This window comes from Neomonachus schauinslandi, chromosome 14, assembly GCF_002201575.2.
Source record: "Neomonachus schauinslandi chromosome 14, ASM220157v2, whole genome shotgun sequence".
NCBI classification, from domain to species: Eukaryota; Metazoa; Chordata; class Mammalia; order Carnivora; family Phocidae; genus Neomonachus; species Neomonachus schauinslandi.
In genome coordinates, this window is record NC_058416.1 from 40,361,747 (window position 1) to 40,378,913 (window position 17,167).

Below are 17,167 nucleotides of genomic sequence, written 5' to 3' on the forward strand. Positions count from 1 at the left end.
CCTGGGTTAGCCATTGCTGGTCTTCCAACAGCCATTTGGATAGTGAATGACAGCTCGTTTTTTTGTTTTTGTTTTTCCAAACAGATATCCTTACTTCTTTGAATGATTCCTCTTCAGACACAGTTTCTGGAACCCTTATCACCCAGGACTTCCCCCTCTGACATACTCCCACTGGCCACTGTTTCTTTTCAAATGGGTTGCTCTGATGGGGACACATGACCCGGATGGGATCAGGCCAAAACACGGGACATTGAGACCCTTATTGGCCTTGGCAAAGGGGCTCCACTGCCAAGGGGGCACCTGAGAACATTTGTACCATAGTAGCTACAGCCGCCCCCCTCATCATAACACTACCCATTGTGACCTGTTCGTCACAATGATCTAAAATCACCATATATTGGGCGCCTGGGTGGCTCAGTTGGTTAAGCGACTGCCTTCGGCTCAGGTCATGATCCTGGAGTCCCAGGATCAAGTCCCGCATCGGGCTCCCTGCTCGGCAGGGAGTCTGCTTCTCCCTCTGACCCTCCCCCCTCTCCTGCTCTCTCTGTCTCTCATTCTCTCTCTCAAATAAATAAATAAAATCTTTAAAAAAAAAAAAATAAAATAAAATCACCATATATTATCCATCGCCTTATGCTTTTATCATGTATAAATTTTATTTTATTTGTTTTTCAGCTTTATGGAGATATACTTGACAAGTTGTAAGGTATTTAAAGTGTACGCTGTGGGGATTTGAAACATGCACACAATGTGGAAGGATTTCCCACCATCTAGTTAATTCATACATCCATCACCTCACATATTTACGTTTTTTAAAAAAGATTTTATTTATTTATTTGAGAGAGAGAGAGCGAGAGCGAGGACACAAGTGGGGGGAGGGGCAGAGGGAGAAGCAGACTCCCCGCTGAGCATGGAGCAGAACGTGGGGCTTGACGAGGAGCTCCACCCCAGGACCCGGAGATCATGACCTGCGCCAAAGTCAGATGTCTAACAGACTGAGCCACCCAGGTGCCCTTTATCTTTTTTATGTGTGAGAACATTTAAGTTCTACTGTCTTAGCAAATTTCAGTTACATAGTACACTGTTATCAACTAAAGTTCCCATGTTTTACATTAGGTCCTTAGACTTTATTCATCTTATAGCTGAAATTTGTCCTTTATCAACCTCTTATTTCCCCCATCTCCCAGCCCTGGCAACCACTTTTCTACATTCTGTTTCTGAGTTTGACTTTTTTTTTCTTTTTAATTTAGATTCCACATATAAGAAATACAATGTAGTGTTTGTCTTTCTCTGTCTGGCTTATTTCGCTTAGCGTAATGCCCTCAAGGTCCATCCATGCTATTACAAATGGCAGGATTTCCTTCTTTCTCCTGGCAGAATAATAATCCAGTGTATTTACATACCAACCTTATTTATCCATTCATTTGTCAACTGGCACTTGTGTTGTGTCTATATGTTGGCTATTGTGAATAATGTGGCAGTGAACATGGAAATGCAGATATCTCTTTGAGATCAGATTTTCATTTCCTTGAGATATGTATCCAAAAATGGAATTGCTGGATCATATGGTAATTCTATTTTTAAATTTTTGTGAAACCTCTGTACTATTTCCTCTAGTAGCCGAACCAATTTACATTCCCACTAACAGTGTACAGGGTTCTCTTTTCTCCACATTGGGGCTCACACTATGTCTTTTCTTCTTGATGATCGTCATTCTAGCAGGTATGATGTGCTATCCCATTGTGGTTATCATTTATAAATTTTAACCTAAATATGGGAACCTGTATTTATGTCTTATCATCTCATCCTGTTCTGTCTTCCACTCCATCCTATTGACACCATTTAATAGTCCATTCTGTCATTCACTGCATTAGTGTGCCCTCCAATCTTGTCCTTGGCCACATGGACTTGCTTGCCTTCTGAACTGCCATTGATCTGGAAATCATTAATAAAATTCGAATTTGAACAAGACAAGGAGGTGGACGGAAAGTGGAGTCATGCAGAGTACAAGGAGCAGCCTGCATTTGATTGTTGAACCATCGGTAAATTTACAGAGATGGAGGATATTTTTAACATAAAAAGAAAAATGTTGGCAGAGACCTACAGATCAAAGGGAGATGGTCTAAAGGAAACATAAGAGAGTTCAGGAGAAGGAGCTTACAGTGCCTTTTAGGTGAGAGAAGAGCAGGAGGAAGGAAAACAGAGAAGAGGAGTGGAAATGCGTTCTCGGTCAAAGGAACGCTTGTCGGAACAAGTGGCAATGACAAATACAAGAAAAATCCAGTGTTTCCTGCCTGAGAGGCAATCTGTGAGGATGACTGAGGGTCACATGGATAAACACAGGCGCCCCACGATAAGAGGGCCTGCCTTTCCTGTGTTGGTTTGAGTTTGTGAGAGCTCTTTTAGAAAGGTGGTTACAGGGGATCCACCAAGAGGGATGAGTTAAGGTCGAAGGTCACCACATTCCTGGAGTCCTAAGTGGTTGCTGCAGAAACAGTGCTCTAGGGAGAATATTAGCAGCAATAAGGATCCATTGCCAGAAAACAAAAGGTGCATTATTGAGACATTTATGCTTCAGTTGTGTCTTTTCTTAGCCTTATACGGTTTTTCCTCACATTCTGACCGTGGGACTATGGTGTAGATGTTTAATTGAGGTAAAATAGACTAATTTGATGACAACAGCCCTCCTCCTACTATAGAATATGCAGTGGTTAATAAACAACTCAGGCCTGCTCTTAATTTAAGGCTCTTCTGCTCTCTCCCTTATAATGAACAAACTTATTTATTAATATTTTTAAAGTACAATAGATTAACTCTTCTTTTCTTCATTTAGTTTCTGAGGGTGCCTGTGAACTGCTAGCCAGGGATCCGTTGACCCTGAAATACTTATTAATATTATTGCAAGTAAGCTGATTAGCCAGAGTGGAGAGTTGGCTGGCCAAGTACTTGGACTGGGTCTCGGGGGAAGGAGTGGGGCTGGGGCGGGGCCCTGGATCTTTGCAGGGGTAGAGAATTCAAAGCTGTTAGCTCCTTTCAAGGTGAATAAGCCCTGTGGGTTTGATTAAAGGTAAGCAAATCATAAAAGACTCATTTTAAAACCATAATACCAATTTAATTAATACTCAAATGGTTGCTGAGTAAGCAAGGAATTACAGCAAAGGAACTTGACTAATTTTTTTGAAAACATTTTATCCAAACTACTGACGAGCCTAGAAAAGTTTCCTTACTTCACCATAGAGTATACTTTTCTGGTGCTCCAACTGCTTGTGTCCACCTTATCTGCCATGTCTTTCCTCAGGGATTGCCGAATAAACACTAAAAAGCCTTTTCCCTTGTCTTCCCTTCTTTCATTGTCCATGTGGACCATCATGTAGGTCAAGGCAAACATTAGCCAGGTTACATTAATCAGACCACATTTTATTTTTTATTAATTGTAATTTTAGTTTCATGGTTGAATCTCAGTGCCCAACCTAGTTGGGAAAAACAGTTGGGAACTCCCCAGTATAAGAATCTTACACAGCTCTTATCCTGCCTGCTGCCGTATTTCAGGACTGTATCATCAAAAGCAGCACCCATGGCCCCACACCAAGTTTGAGAACTGACCCCGTCTCTATCTGGGGGACTTTAATTTACCTTATGTCAGTAGCTCTGATGATTCGAAGTCAAGACACCCATGCCTGGGTCCAAGTTCCTATCTGCCTCAGCAATCACACATTTGTTAAGGATTTTACCCAGAGGTAGCTATTAGATGAAGTTAGAGTTTTGGTTTCTAGAGCCACTCAAATTTCACCCAACCCTACTTACGATGGAGAGAGGTATAGACAGGAGCGATTCCAGGTTCTAATCTAGCTGGCAGTTCTCTTTGTGTTTCTCTGTTTTTCTCTGCAGCTCTCATGCAGCTGGTGTAGCAAAACAGGCCTGAGGTTGCATGCCCCTTGGATGGGCCTATATGGCCACATCCTGTGAAAAAGAAGCAAGAATCAGGGTATGGCTTGTTGGAAAGATAGTATGGAAGAGACTACTTTCTTCTCCAAACATGTCTTTGTGATTTCCTGATAGTTTAGTTCAGTTCACCAAGAGACTGCCGTGGGGTTTGGGTCCATTGTACCAGCTAGAATTAATAAAGATTTATTCAACTGATTTTATCTCTTTACCCATATCACCTTTAGAATCAGCTTAGAGCCATCATCCAGGATCCATGGCTCAGGATCCATATTTTGGTGACTTTTATGTATCTTTCAATTTTGGAAATATGACTAATATAGGGATATTTTATCTTCAACTGATTAAAAAAACAAACAACTGGGCGCCTGGGTGGCTCAGTTGGTTGAGCGACTGCCTTCAGCTCAGGTCATGATCCTGGAGTCCCGGGATCGAGTCCCGCATCGGGCTCCCTGCTCGGCAGGGAGTCTGCTTCTCCCTCTGACCCTCCTCCCTCTCATGCTCTCTGTCTCTCATTCTCTCTGTCTCAAATAAATAAATAAAATCTTGAAAATAAATAAATAAATAAATAAAATAAAAAAACAAACAACTATTGGGCATCTTCTGAATGTGTGCCATATGCTAGTCATCACCACGAGAAATATCAAGAAGCATATGTTTCAAAGTTGCTTATAATTTATTTTTATTTTTTAATTTTTTTAAAGATGTTATTTATTTATTTGAGAGAGAGAGACAGTACTGGGGGGAGAGAGGCAGAGAGACAGACTCCCCGCTGAGTGAGGAACTGGATGTGACGTGGGACTCCATCCCAGGACCCTGAGATCACCACTTGAGCTCAAGCCAGATGCTTAACTGACTGAACCACCCAAGCAAAGTTGCTTATAATTTAATTATTAAGAAAATATATTTCCCATTCAATGGGAAACAGTTGATGAGGTAGGTAATTATTCAGAGAAGAAGGAAGTCACTTTCAGGCTCATGGAAAGCTTCTGTAAGAAGTGAGATTTAAGCTTATCATCAAAGATAAATATAATCTAGGTAGGAGGAAAGGAGCAGTGTGTGTGATTTCTTTCCCATACAAGTAAGGAAGCATTTGAGGGGCAGATGCTGGGTGGGGCAGAAGGAGAAGTTAGTGGCATACATACTGTGGTACATGGAATAGAGGAAAATTTGAAATCCAGGATTAGGGACTGAGCATAGAATTTGAGGGAAGCATCAGTTTTAAAGGGCTAGACAGAAAGGTTAAGACCAGGAAAGAGACAATGGAACAGCAAAGGAGACAACAGAGCAAGCAGGTCAGGAGGGGTCGGAAGAATTCTAGAGCCTGAAGTCTGATGGAGTCTGGACTGGAGAGGATTCTGATGCTGTGCTTCCCCCAATTTTCCACTCCTGTAAGAATGATAAGATCTGTAACAGCACTTAGGGTAAATGGAAAAGTCTACTCCATTTGGAGGTGATGAGCCTAGTGAATCCAGCTCCCCAGGCCCTACCTGGCAACTCCAAGAGCAGAGGGGACCATCCCTATGCATCCTGTATACTCCATTTGTTACACATGGATTGGGAATTTCAACCATGACATATTGAAACCTAGTTATAAGTGTCTGGTTATATTTGTTGTTTCTATTATTGATTCTATTGGGCCCCTGGAGCCTACTTTGTGAAGGAAAAGGGAGCTGGTCTGAGCACTGAGCTGTTAGGACTAAGCCCCATGGAAACCAGAGTGAGCCAAAGTGCAGAAGTGGAAGAGTATCAGGTATGGCCTGAGAACGAAGAGTAGAGCAGTGTCTAATGTATGGATGATGGATTGTAGAAGCCTAAGCCGATGAGCCAGAAACACAGTTCGGAATTAGATTGTGCAAGCTCTTCAGTGCTTTCCTGAGAAGTCTGAGTTTTACTTATAAGCAAGAACGTAAACCTTCCTGATAATTTTTGAAAATCTTATAATGATGCTGTTTCCCATCAAATGGGCAAATATATATATATATATTTTAAGATTATTTATTTATTTATTTAGTTGAGAGAGACAGAGATAGTGACAGAGATAGCATGAGAGAGCACGAGCAGGGAGGAGAGGGAGAAGCAGGCTCCCTGCAGAGCAGGGAGCCCGATGCGGGTCTCGATCCCAGGACCCTGGGATCATGACCTGAACCGAAGGCAGACACTTAACAGACTGAGCCACCTGGGCATCCCAAATATATTTTTTTAGTAACTAAATTATAAGCAACTTTAAGGTATATGATTTTGATATCTCCCTCTGTGATGGGACCCCTTGGCTCACCTTCAGAAGATTTTCGATTATCGTGAGCTTGGAGCACTCTGCCTCATGAGGTCAGAGGGCTCATTGCCACTAGGAGGTCCATGTGAAAACTCACTGGTCATTGGTCACGAATATCATTTCGATGTCATTGACTTCCTCTATATGTAATTTTATGCACAATGAGGTCAAGAACCCAGGCAAAGAGACAGAATGAGTCCCAGTCCAGCACTGCTTGGCTGTAATCTAATGGAATCCACTGGCATATGGGGAGAAAGAGAATAGCAGTCATCCCTGGGATTGGTTAGTTGTGGAAGGAAATGGTAATGTTGGCTGTTTGGATGGAATATTTGTAGTTTTATGGACAGTTTTATGGACAGGACTTTCCCTGGGGTAAAGAAGAGTGCTCTGGAGACCCCCCATGAAGATAGAAGAATGTTAGTCATCCTGACCTGTGTGACCGTTGAGTTTGTTATGGAATATCACTACACTGAAATGTTTATTTATACTTCAGCATTTGTGAGCTTGGTCACCAAAAGTCCCATCTCTGAGATTTTAGATGAAACAGCGTTTCCGAGCTTACACAGTTGACTTTGGACGTTGGTTGGCCCACGTGAATTGCAAATCCACCCAGATAATGCCCCTGAGGGAGAAGGCCAGCTGGGCTTCAAGTGGAGAACTGACCTCCTACAATGCTATAATAGTAATCAGGCTGGTGTGGTGTCACTGATTTAGAAGGAAGGGACACTGTTCAACAGACAGAGTGAAGCAGGAGGATACCAGACGGACAGGGTGTTGAGGAAGATGGAGGGGTAAAAATGATTTTCCATTTTAGAACTTAAGAAGATTAGAGAGTGTCTCTCTGGCAGAAAAGACATAAGGCAGTGAATAAAAACAACAGTGTAGTAAACCAAAGGTCTTATTTATGGAACAAGAGCATTTGCATATCTAAAGGCAGAGGGCAAAGAGACAGTTCAAGTTTAACCCTACTCAGATGGTCTGCAACAACATCACTGCTCATCCATTTTCCATGGAATCTTTTCTATAAGCTCCTGCCAAACTAATCCTCTTAATGCATACCTCTGATTACATCACATCTCTCTTCAAAAGCTTTCTCTCACTCCCCATGGCCAGCCAAATAAAGTCCAATGTCCTTTGCGTGGCATTCAGAGATGGCCAAGTCTTAGCTCTTCTCCATTTTCATTTATTGTTGTGGTTCTTCAAACGCCAGCTGAGCACTGGACAGTTCCTGTGACCTGTCACCCTGTGCCCTTCTGCCCCCTCCTTGTCCATTCTCCTGCAGACTGCTAACTGCCTGAGGGGGCAAACAAAGCTCCCAGAGGCTTTTTAGTGTGTGGTGGTGAGGCTTGAGGCAGAAGTTTTCAGAGAAGAGGGAGCTTTGTGAACCTAGCAAAGAGCTGGTGAAGGCCATGGTCATAGAGAGAAAAAGCCAGATGAAAGACAGTTATGAAGGTAGAAATAAGAGATTCTGATGCCATTAGGAATGGAAAATGAATGAGAAGGAAGAGTCAAGGATGACTGGAGTACTTTAGCTTGGGAGGCTATTTAGATGATCAAATTCTTCACTATTACAGCTAGAAATATGAAAGAAAGTGAATCTAGTTTGGGGCATGTTGAGTTTCAGGGGTTGAGAGCCAGACATCCACGTCCAGGTGGTGGTTGGGAATAGCCTGGGTGATGGGGCTTGGTGAGGGTGGGAATCAGGCTGGTGCTGCAGATTCAGAGTCATGAGCATTCGGATTGGATTCCAACATTTGGAGGTCACTGACAGCCATTAACAATGAGAGGTCTGAGAATGGAACTCTGGGGTCAACTAACATTCAGTCAGTGATAAAAGCAAGAAAAGCCTGAAACAGAGGTTTTTCCCAGGCAGAAGTTTACTTCTGTCCTGGGAAGTGCTTTCTACCTCTCTTGAACATTTATGACATTTGTCAGACTTGTTGGTACTCAGTTTCTCTGTCCAGAAACAATAGTGCCTTAAAAGAAGAGGCAATGACTTCTTACTCTTTGCATCTGCAGTCCCTCGTGCGGGATGTGCACACAGGAAATGCCTAATAAACGCTTCTCAAATGATTCCATAAACGGACAAGGTCACTTCCAGCTGCAGCTAGGTTTTGCTTTCTCTCTCAGTGAATCAACACTTGCATTGCCTTCTATAACTGACTTTCGCCATTTCTGATCTTGGCCAAACAATCTAACTGCCATTTGCCTACGTTCTCGGCTGCACGTGTCAGACGGAGCCAGGCTGAGTCTGAGCTCCCGCGCTCCTGGTTGCATCCCCTGACCCTACCTTTGTTTCCCTGCCTGCTTGCCTGGGCCCATCTTCACCCAGGGGATTTTCCATGGACCTCTAACTAGCTTCTGTATTTGCCTGAGGATTCATTTCTTCATCTTTGATGATGGACTCAGATCCAAAACTTCTTTACTATGGTTCAGCAGGACAGGCTGCTCCCTTGAGATTGGATTGCTTCTAGAACACGCACTCTAGAAGACAGTTTCACCTCACTTTTTACTTAGCTCAGAACAGATTTGGAAATGGGAGCAAATTGCTTTATTCTGAGTTGTTAGAGAAATCTTTTGTGTCTTCGGGGTCAGAGGAGAGACTTCTTCCCTACCACACATCCTGGATCAGTGTTTCCTAAAGTGTTGGGCCTCAGACCAAGAGTGTCAGCATTCCCTGGGAACTTGTTAAAATGTAAATTTTAGAGAGTCACCCCGAACATACTGAATCAGAAACTCTGGGGGTGGGGCCCAACCATCTGTTTTAACAAGATCTCCAGGTGGTTATGATGTGTTCTGAAGTTTCATGTTCAGGAGTGAGGTTGGGCCTTGGAGTCCAGAGTCCCGTTTCTTTAACAGCTCTGCCACCCCCTAGGTGGGTAATCTTGGCCAAGTCCCTTAATCTTTCCAGACTTCAGGGTTTTTTTCTTTATAAGATAAAATTTTTGAGTCAGTTGATCACACATTGGAGTCATAGTACTCTATGGCTCTTTGAACACCACAAAGACAACACCACAAATTCTCACGGTGTCAGTTGTTAACAGGGGAAAGCTTCAGGGCTGACTCGGTACTTTAAAAGGGCTAGGCTGGGCGGTGACCAGGTACCTGCTGTCTTTAATGACCTCCAACCTCGTTCAGAAACAAATCCATTTAGCCAGGTGTCAACGAGGCAAATAAGAACCTCTTTGCCAAAGTTTTGTGTTGAGAGAGGTTAAGCAAATAATCTATGACATATGGGTTCTATTGAGTCAGGGTGTCTTGACACTGGTATAGAAAGAATTATTTGCAGATAGTAGTAGCTTAGGGAGACTGACGCATGAACAATGATCAACCCACGTTTCAACAGGCAAAAGAATGACCCAGATAGTGGCTTAGTGCTGCTTACTGTTGTGTTTTAGTTACTTATGAATTCAGCAGAGGAGCTTGTTCATTGTGTTCTCAATTTAAAGAGTTTAAACGACAAGGTCACTCTGAAAATGAGTGCTGATTCTTCTAGAGAAGTAAACCATGTCATTAGCTGCCTGTATAGTCAATACAATTCCCTTGGAACACAACTCAGCTTCTATTCTTTTAATGCATATTCACGCCAACACTATAATTCTTCGGTTGGGACAAATGTCTGCATAGAAAAACAAAATGAATATATCCACAGCTTTATTGCAGTCAGGTATAACTGCAGTTGGCCTTCTTCCCACTGTTTAGTTCTGAGACCCGCTCCGAAGTTCTGATGAAGATAAGTCGGCTGTGGCTGGTGGGTTTGGATTAGCAGTTTTCCCAACAACACTGTTGCAGCCGGGCCCCAGCATCTGCAATCTCTTATCCCCATTCCTGCAGGTGCTGTGGGGCTGAAACCGGCTCCTGAGACAGGTAAGCTGCCCCATCTGGCATCACGCCCATCCCCCAGAGTCCCTCACCCACTTAGCTTCCACCTGGAGACCTCAAGGCCTGTCCACATGGCATCTGTGAGCTCACCGCCCATTTTGTGAGATATGCCTGCTCCTGGTTGATTTTTGAAAACTTTTTGTTGGCCATGCCAGCTGAGGGGATATTGATGAAAAAACTCAGCAGGGGCTCTTGTGCAAAGGAGGCAGCTTGAATTTTTGGTGCTACCACTTTTTTTAAGCCGTCCAGGTATCTCCCCACTTCCCTATGCTAGGGCCATCCTCAACTCCGTCCAGGCCCACCATGGCTGTGAGGGCTGCTAGGCAAAGAAATATTTCTCTTGAGAGGCAGCAGAGTTATGGGCACACAGTAATTCACGATGTTGGCCTAGTTGGTAGAGGTGGATGGGGAGACTGGCATGTTTGCCTTATCTTTTGTTCAAGCAATTCAATCTTTGGCTCTGTTTGTTGTGGATACTCTACAGAGGAAGTTGCAAGCCCGTGGCTGTTTCCAGGTCCAGGTCCCAGCTTTTTAGGTAGGAATCACTCTATTGCAACTCAGTTTAAGACCCATTTCATTTTTGCCCTGAATGCCATCCCTGTCCGCATCAAATATGGAAGTCCTATCAGAACTTGGAATATTAGTTACCTCGGTAATTGCCTCTTGGGTTACGACACATGTAGAAGTGTAAGTACGTATCAGGGCATTCAAGTGGTGTCCGTTTATTTCAGTGGGGCTCACTGTGCTGCATGGCTATCATTCCCCACGGTCTGTGGAAATAAAGAGAGTGAATCAAGGAAGGAGAGGAGCCCTACTGTTTCTGTTAATGTAAGAAATACGATGAAGCTTGACGGTCTCCTGCCAGCCATGCAAGGAGGGGCCTCTGAATAATCAGCATTGTGGAGGGACAGCGATTGGAACTGCGTCTTGCTGTTTATTGTAAGCTAAAACAGAACTGTTAAATCGTATTGCTTAAGATCACCGCTCCCAGCAAATGGGTCAAGGGTGACAGTTGCATCAGTAGCATTTAAACTTTGTCCTAGGCTTTGAGCTTCTGTGATTTCAGAAGCTTCTGTTTGGCAGGCTCAAAAATATCCATTCAAAGGAACTGACTCTGCAGCAGGTTGAGCTCAGAAATGGGGAATCTGGACCCTGGGCTCTAGTTGGGAGAATGTTGCCCGACTGAATGGGGAGAAAAGCAGCATCTGGCATGTGGTTCAGTGATCAGAACCTTTTCTAATATGACATAGAAATTCTTTTTTTTTTTTTTGATGTAAAAAAATTTCTTGCACCTGGACCTCTATTTAGGGGAAAAAAAAAATCTATGACAAAAGGTTAATAAAAAGGCAGCTTTGCCTCGAAAGGACTTTATATTTTATAAATCAAATGTGCATGTGTTTTTGTGACAAATGGTAACCCATTTCTAGATGACATAACAACTTCAATCACCTTTAGTAGTTTGTGCCAAGGATTGGCAGGTCCTTTGCCTGATCTATGAGGCCCACAGTGGGTGGTCTTAAGCGGGGGGACTCTTGAGGTTTCTTCTGCTAATGCCTGCCCCCCTCCGTCAAGGACAGAGTGCAGGTAGAAGGAGTTCAGTGAACGATGCAGATCTTGCGGCAAAGCTGCAGACGAAGTTTCAAACATAACCTTGCTCTCAAGCATCTAAAACCTCTTGCCGGCAGAGTGTGTTAGGAACCAGGTCCACACACTAGAAACCAGAAGCAGGTATAAAGAACTCGGCTGGGAGTTCACACTAAAATTGCCCAACATGCTTGGGAAAAGGAGAGGTGCTGATGTCGGGTTGTGGGCTTGAAGAAGACTCTGTGCAGGAAAGCTTTTTGGTGGGGGGCTGGAGTAAAAGAGAAGATCTGAAGATCCAGAAAAGACAGAGGACTGAGAGGGGAATTTCCATGAATCTTTGCCTCTCTAGACCCCATCTTCACCTTCTCAACATTCCCCTCCTAGCTCTCCCCTCTTCCCTTATGCCCCCATTTCATCCATCCTCCTAGTTTGGTGTCTCTTGTTCTGTGGCTTGCTAATATTCTGGCAGAGAATGAGGAGGGTCACTCTTCTACAAAAGGGTATACTGAGTCAGCCCCAATATGCCCCCCCCTCCCCGGCTTAGCTAGGAGGCCGATCAAGATGGGATCCTGGGAAGAAGGCTCCTGTGGACCATCCAGGTTCCAAAGTCCCCAGGCTCACTGCGCAGGATTTAGGACCTTCAGTCACAGTTGCTCTGAACCCACCCTGGCTTTCTCTTGCTGCTTATTTCCTGGTTTTGCCCCACAGTTGTGCTAGATGCTTCCCCCTGCCCCCCCCCAAGTGCAGCTTTTAGAGCCGGGTCAGAGATTAAGACCCAAACCTCTGAGGTGGCCAGTCTGCTCTGGGCTGGGCTCACGGGAGGGGGCAGCTCCTGCTCGAAAGTGGCTTCCTTGCTCCTTCTGGAGCTTTCTGCACAGGCCCGTGACTTTCTGAAGAGGAATGGGCTTGGCGGCTGGGAGCAGCTGGGAGCTGGGGAGCAGGGGACATCCTTGGAGCCCTGGTACCATGTTTGGTTGGATTCTTGGCTGAGATGTGATATTCAAAGCCATTAACTTCACTTTGCTTGTTCTTTCAATTTAGAGCTTGAACTTTCTGGGAAAGCAGGATAAAAAAATGGTTTATCTGGGGATTTTGACAATAGTTGATTTCCTTTGAGAAGGATAGTCTGGATGTGAATGTGTAAGGGTTGCAATTTCAAGTCCCCAGGGGGCCAACTAGGTGAGTGAAAGCGCAGGGTGGGGGGGGGGGGCTACGAGGAAAATGATGTATGCACAAAAGGAGGCATGTCTCACCATTCGAGTTCAGGAAGATTGGTCTTCTCATCCCAGCTTCCTCCTGCCTCTAGGGCTGGAATCGCTGGATCAGCAGGGAATGGGGAGTGAGAGGTGCTCAGAAAACACTCCTCAGAAAAGACAGAGCAGACGCTCATTCAGTGCCGTCTTGCTGGGGCATCAGCTGTGAACTCTGGATATTTGTATCTGTATTTACCTTAGGGATGGCTCTTATTCGGGAGCAAGATTCATTATGCTCTGTTCTTGCAGAGAACATCTCGGTAGGCAGTCACATGTTATTGTGAAGTCGTTCCCAGGATCTCCATGCCTCTTCCTGCCCCAAGTGGAAGACAAGCTGGGGTCTCCCCAAAGTAGATAACGGTAGCATGGTGTAGAGGAAAGAACATGAGCTTTGGGTCAGATAGCCCTGTGTTCAAACCCTGCCCTTACTGCCTCCTGGGTGAGTGCAGAAGTTTCCAGTTCCTCTTCAGGGAAAGAGAGTTAATAGGGGATTGGTAAGGATTGGAGGAAGCAAGACGTAGAAAGTACCAGTTTAACGAAGAACTGGCTCTCGGTAAATATCTATCCCTTCCTTTTTTTTTTTTTTCCCACTTGAATGGCTGCTCATAATACCTAGTTTTAGTGTGTTGCCTTCATTCAGCCACGCCTTGTTCTTTAGCTGCTCCATTATGGAAACCTAGAATGGCTGGCCTGGAAGGTACCTCAGTAGTCTCCCTTACAACTTCCCACTTTACAGATTCGAAAACTGAGGTCCAGAGAGTGCAGCAGCTTGCATAGGGTAGTACCCAGCAAGCATCAGTGGAGGGCTTGCTAGGTGCTAGGCATTGTGCCTTTTATCCTTACAAGAGTCTGGTTTTTTAATATACATTTTACAGATGACAAATGGAGAAAGATTTGGGCAATTAACCTGCCCTCTACCAGTCAAGGCCACATAAACCTTCAGTGAGGAAACCAGAGCTGTGACTGAAACAGATTCTCCGGGCTCCACCTTCTTCTACTCAAGGATGCCTTTCCAACACCTGAATGGGACAGTCCACATCAAGGTTTTTATGTGTTCTCTGAGGTCAGGAAAGGTCCTTAATTAAATCTATGAGAGGATCAACCACAGAGAAAAATCTAGAAATTAAAAAAAAAATTTTTTTATATGAATAGACTCTATTTTTAAAAAAATTTTATTATGTTATGTTAGTGACCACACAATGCATCATTAGTTTTAGATGAAGTGTTCCATGATTCATTGTTTGCGTATAACACCCAGTGCTCCATGCAGAACGTGCCCTCCTTAATACCCATCACCAGGCTAACCCAACCTCCCACCCCCCTCCCCTCTAGAACCCTCAGTTTGTTTCTCAGAGTCCATAGTCTCTCATGGTTCCTTTGAAATAACAAATAAGACCCTTGTGAATCTTCCAGAGTAATCCAGCTATTGCTGGCTACAAGAAAAGATCAAAGAAGGAGTCACTTGTCCTCCAGACCCATCCATGTTGATGTAAAAGTTGGGTATTCATCCTTTCTGATGGCTGAGTAATATTCCATTGTATATATGGACCACATCTTCTTTATCCATTCATCTGTTGAAGGGCATCTTGGCTCTTTCCACAGCTTGGCTATTGCGGACATTGCTGCTACGAACATTGGGGTGCATATGGCCCTTCTTTTCACTACATCTGTGTCTTTGGGGTAAATACCCAGGAGTGCAATTGCTGGGTCATAGGGTAGCTCTATTTTTAAATTTTTGAGGCACCTCCACACTGTTTTCCAAAGTGGCTGTACCAACTTGCATTCCCACCAACAGTGTAAGAGGGCTCCCCTTTCTCCACAACCTCTCCAACATTTGTTGTTTCTTTCCCTGTCCATTTTTGCCATCTAACTGGTGTCAGGTGGTATCTCAATGTGGTTTTGATTTTTTTTTTTTTTTTTTAAAGATTTTATTTATTTATTTGACAGAGAGCGCAAGAGAGCACAAACAGGGGGAACAGTAGAGGGAGAGGGAGAAGCAGGCTCCCCGCCAAGCAGGGAGGCCGATGCGGGGCTCGATCCCAGGACCCTGGGATCATGACCTGAGCTGAAGGCAGACGCTCAACCATCTGAGCCACCCAGGCGCCCCTCTCAATGTGGTTTTGATTTGAATTTCCCTGATGGCTAATGATGATGAACATTTTTTCATGTGTCTGTTAGCCATTTGTATGTCATCTTCAGAGAAGTGTCTTTTCATATCTTCTGCCCATTTTTTGACTTGATTATTTGTTTTTTGGGTGTTGAGTTTGAGAAGTTCTTTATAGATCTTGGATACCAGCCCTTTATCTTTAGTGTCATTTGCAAATATCTTCTCCCATTCTGTGGGTTACCTCTTTGTTTTGTTGACTATTTGCTTTGCTGTGCAGAAGCTTTTTATCTTGATGAAGTCCCAATAGTTCATTTTTGCTTTTGTTTCACTAGCTTTTGGAGATGTATCTTGAAAGAAGTTGCTGTGGCCGATGTCAAAGAGTTTACTGCCTATGTTCTCCTCTAGGATTTTGATGGATTCCTGTCTTACACTGAGGTCTTTCATCTATTTTGAGTTTATCTTTGTGTATGGTGTTAGAGAATGGTCGAATTTCATTCTTCTGCATGCGGCTGTCCAATTTTCCCAGCACCATTTATTGAAGAGACTGTCTTTTTTCCATTGCATGTTTTCTCCTGCTTTGTCAAAGATTATTTGACCATAGAGTTGAGGATCCATATTTTTTTTTATTAAAGATTTTTTTTTAATTTATTTGACAGAGAGATAAAGACCACAAATAGACAGAGCGGCAGGCAGAGGGAAAGGGAGAAGCAGGCTCTCTGCTGAGCAGAGAGCCCGATGCGAGGCTTGATCCCAGGACCCCGGGATCATGACTTGAGCCGAAGGCAGCCGCTTAACCGACTGAGCCACCCAGGCACCCCTAGACTCTATTTTTTTAGAGCAGTTTCAGGTTTATAGAAAGATGAGTGGAGAGTATAGAGAATTTCCATACACCCCCTCAAATGCCCCACCCCACAACTCATGAGTGGGTACATTTATTACAATCGATGAGCCAACACTGATACGTTATTATTAACTAAAACCCATAGTTTAAAGTTTGTTCTTTGTGTTGTACATTCTGTGGTTTTGATGAAGATATAATGACATGTATCCACCATTGTAGTGTCACACAGAAAGAATTTACTGCCATAAAAATCCTCTGTGCTCCTCCTATTCATCTGTCTCTCCCCCCCAACCCCTAGCTACATTGATCTTTTACTGTTTCCATAGTTTTGCCTTTTCTAGAATGGCATACAGTTAGAATGTTACTATATGTAGCCTTTTTGGATTGCATTCTTTCCCTTAGCAGTAGGCATTTCAAGTTCCTCCATGTCTTTTTGTGACTTGATAGCTCATTTCCCTTTATGGCTAAATGATATTCCAGTGTCTGGATGTGTTACAGTTTGTTTATCCATTCACCTACTGAAGGACATCTTGGTTGCTTCCGAGTTGTTGCAGATTTTTGTATAAAAGAAACGGTTTTCGACTTGGCAGCTAGAATGACTGGCCTAGCTTTAAGAATAATCTCAACTTCTCCAATTACATTTATTTATTTCAATCTGGTTTGCTTCCCTCATCACACACAAGGATTCCTCATTTCTCCGAGCACATGCCCCTTTACTGAAAGAGGAACAATCTATATCAGGTAACTGGCAGAACTCTGGGGCTTGGGGACCTCTCAGGGCCGAGGTTCACACAATGTCCCCTTGGACCCTCGGGCTTGATTAGATTTAGGGGAACTTAGACTCAGCAACAGTCAGCAGCCATGGAGTCTTAATCCAAAGAAAAATCTCACATGGAAGATTCTGACACATTGCTGGCCATTCAGGGCGCTTTGGGCATAGGCAAGGTTCTTAGTAACTTTCAATCCCATTATTCCTTCTCCTAAAGTTGGCTCAGGAAAGAACAATTTCTCAACAGCTAATGCTCTCCAGAGCACAATGGCGAGCAAATGAAGAATGTGAGGCAACGATGTGTGTGTGTGCGCGCGCGCGCGCGCGTGTGTGTGTGTGTGTGTGTAAGTGTGGGGGCTGCGGCCGGAGGTAGGTAGGCAGAGGGACATACTCCACATGTAGACCAGGTGGAATAAATTCCTGAATTTTAATGTTTTGTTACTATTTTGGCAATGGGGCTGTGGAAACCGTCACGTTTCCCAATCACCCTGGGGGCTCAGTCGTCCCTTTCTTT